This window comes from Amphimedon queenslandica, unplaced genomic scaffold (genome assembly GCF_000090795.2).
Source record: "Amphimedon queenslandica unplaced genomic scaffold, v1.1 AMPQUscaffold_13288, whole genome shotgun sequence".
In the NCBI taxonomy this organism is placed as follows: Eukaryota; Metazoa; Porifera; class Demospongiae; order Haplosclerida; family Niphatidae; genus Amphimedon; species Amphimedon queenslandica.
This window is the reverse complement of record NW_003546476.1, coordinates 13,264-16,560: the sequence shown is the minus strand read 5'-3', so window position 1 is coordinate 16,560 and position 3,297 is coordinate 13,264. Positions and strand designations below refer to the sequence as shown.

Genomic DNA, 3,297 nt, shown 5'->3' with positions numbered 1-3,297 from the left:
AGTGTCTGAAATGGATTTGGTGTGTTTTCGTTATTCTTAAAGACTATATTAACCTCATACTGAGCTCTTTTGTCTAAGACTTTGCTTCTAACTTTTTGTTCAAGCAGTGGTTCAAACATTTCACCTTGCACTCTGATGTGTCCTTCCTTAAAATCTTTTTTGAAATCATCAAAGTTTCTTAAAACTAGCTTTGAAAAGCATATACCTATCAAATGAAAATCATTGTTAATAAAATAGCATGCCATATGTATACAATGATAAATAACATCAGGATTTTCCAAAAAGTATACTAAGCTGATATCAAGCCATATAGGATTAGTTTATGGTTTTTGGTCAACTTTTTGGATCCTAGCCAATACCATGGGCTATAGTCTATAGTGTTTGGCCAACTTTTGAACCAACTTTAAATTTTCCTTTAAATTAGAATCGGCTAAAAACATGAAAATATAATGAAATGAAAAATTTTATTTGGGCCAATTTTTGTGATATATCCTGTATTGAAAGTACATAATAGATAGCCTATGGTCTTTGGCCCAATTTTAAAAATTTATGAAAAATCTAATTTTGATCAAAGTCAGTTCAAACTTACTACACAACATAAGTACACATATATGCATCAGAAAAAAAATTAAAAAAAAAGAATTCTCTGTTTGTCAATTTTGCCCGATTTTGGAAGATTTAAAAAAATTCATAACAAATCTAATTTTGATCCAACTAATCATGAAACATTTACTGGAGTTTAATTTTGTGGTTTATTGTTTATTATGAAAACAGTCAAAACACACCACAAAGCATCAATAGTTACCAAAATCAAAATCAAAATCATCAAAATCAATAGGTATTTGGTCTATCAATACACTAGCAAAGCTACATTCTATTAGCACAAATTATATTCCCAACACATGAGGCAATAAGAAGCTGGGGTCTTGTCAAAATTTGTGGGAAACCCTAATTAACATTAATAGGCTATACATACCACTGGGTAAAATCCTTTAGGATCAGTGACAGTATCATCTCCTTCAAGTCTATCATCATATTCTGCTCTTCTCACTTCATCCAGTAGGACTGTCTTAGCATCATTGAGCTTCTTCATTATTTCTTCCGTTGTTGAATCAAGGGTTTTGTCTGGATGGTATTTTCGAGACATTTTATGATAAGCAGCCTTGATATCGGCTCGACTTGCATCTTTGTCTACTTGCAAGAGGTCATAATAGTCAGTTGATGACTGCATCTCCCCATCCTCCTCATTGCTATCAACAGTAGCCATTATAGGAAAAAACCTAGAGTAGAGCTAGTATATAACAAACAATTGGTAGATTAGCCTGTGTTTAGAAATGGGAATTTTACATGTAAGTACTTGTATATAAGTAGATCTAGATCTACTATGAGAAGCTGCTTTAGAATCAGTAGTAATAGTTTTAGTGCATTACCCAACTCACTGGTTTAATAGCTTGACAGTACAGATCTACTTCTATATAGTTCTAGATTAGTATAGAGACAAAAACAAGATAGAAAATAATGTGCTGTGTAAGCTTTTTTGGCTCACATGACTCATTTTTATCATAAGTAATGAATAATTATGCGTATCATAGTAAGGAATGTGTTGAATATATTCACACACATGATGCTACATAAACACTGAATATCATTAACTTCACCATTCCTGGGAAAGCATATATAAACTATTGTTAGCTTGAGGTGAATGATTTTTTGTATAGCCTGGAATAATGGCAAAATAATGTAGCAATAAATTTTTTTTATTTGTATTTATTATAATTACTATATTAAAGGGATAAAACATTAAATTTAAGGGATAATAATTGATTGAAAGGAGAAAGAAAAAGTAAAGCAAATTATGCACAACATAATCCCTATTAATAATACAGTAACAATGAACATTGGAAGAGGTATGAATGCTGTACTACTATCCACTCCAAACTGAAAAGTAACCATAAATTTAAATCATATTAGATCTATATTCATTTCCCTTTTTAATTGTGTTTATTCCTGCATGGGCTCTTTTACCATTTTGACAAATTTACTTTACTAGTAGTTAAATGTTTTGTACTGGTGATTAAAACTGCTCTAATAAATGGCAGGCAGCTTATAAATTTTTTATCTATATTTATAATTTATGATTATTTTTCTTATCATTATCAATAGGTTTATTACCAAGCGTTAGCGCTTGGTATGTAGGGTGGTTGTCCCTAAAAAGCGGACCGGACCGGACCAACGGACCCGAAAAGACTAATTTACGGACCGAGCGACGGACCCGATACAAACTAATTTATGGACCCGACCAAGGGACCCGAAAAGACTAAAGTACGGACCCCGCGTTAATGACCACGGACCTGACCGACCTAGAGCATAGATATCTATGCTAGCATCAGTATTTATGATGCTAGCAAACTCCATGATGGCCTAGACAACATACAGAACTTCAGTGACAAATATAATTTTTATCTATAGAGATAGATCTACTATCAGTTGAGTAATAATACAATGCAGTGAGGCCGTAGTTTATTGATAAAGTCTGTAATATCAACTTGAATTAATTTTACACTTGTTCAAAACTAATAATAATATTATATCTAGTAGACTATAATAATCAATTGTTATATTCATGCATTAGCAATTTATGTATTAATTAATTTATTTAAACTTGACAGTGACCGGCAATGAGAATAGAGTTAAGAGGCTAGATAAAAAGAAACACCAAAGGCCTGACCAAGGAAACATGGCCAGCCAGAAAGAAAAAGAAAAAAGATGAGAAAAGAAAGAAAAAGAAACAAAAAAAAAACTAATAAAAGAAAGTAAAAATACAATCAAAATTAAAACGGTAGTAATGATGATAATAATAATGATAATTAACTGAATCTAATGGAAAATAAATCAACATAAATAATAGTAATACTGGAACTGATCCCAAAAGTAGTTCTTGTTAATATTATGTAGTAAATATTTTAATAATCTTTATAGCAATGATGTTAGTGAGAATAAGCTAGTGAATAATACCAAGCCTCGGAGTAAGCTTAACTACTAAATGGATAAATAAATAATTATTAACAGAATAAATAGTTAATAAATATACCAGTCTAAACAGAAGTTTACAAAAAAATACAGTACAGTGGTATCACTCAGTAGTATAATGTCAGAGGCTGGAGATCTTGAGTGATTAGTACTGACAGTACAGATTATACCAATTAACTACATGAACACTTGTAATATCTTTTGATTGTGTAGTTCACTTATGCAGTGATAGATATAAGTACCAAAGTTTTTGTGTTATTGTTATTT

The 3,297-nt window shown here is 30.9% G+C and overlaps 1 long non-coding RNA gene across 1 annotated transcript; it reads right to left on the bottom strand.

Moving 5' to 3' along the window:
• Positions 1-1,107: 1,107 nt before the first annotated feature.
• On the bottom strand, positions 1,108-1,529 carry LOC109583680 (uncharacterized). The gene is made up of 2 exons (XR_002185656.1): positions 1,440-1,529; positions 1,108-1,280 (listed from the first exon to the last, which is right to left on the bottom strand). It is a non-coding gene; the product is annotated as an uncharacterized LOC109583680 (long non-coding RNA).
• Between the last annotated feature and the right edge of the window lie 1,768 nt (positions 1,530-3,297).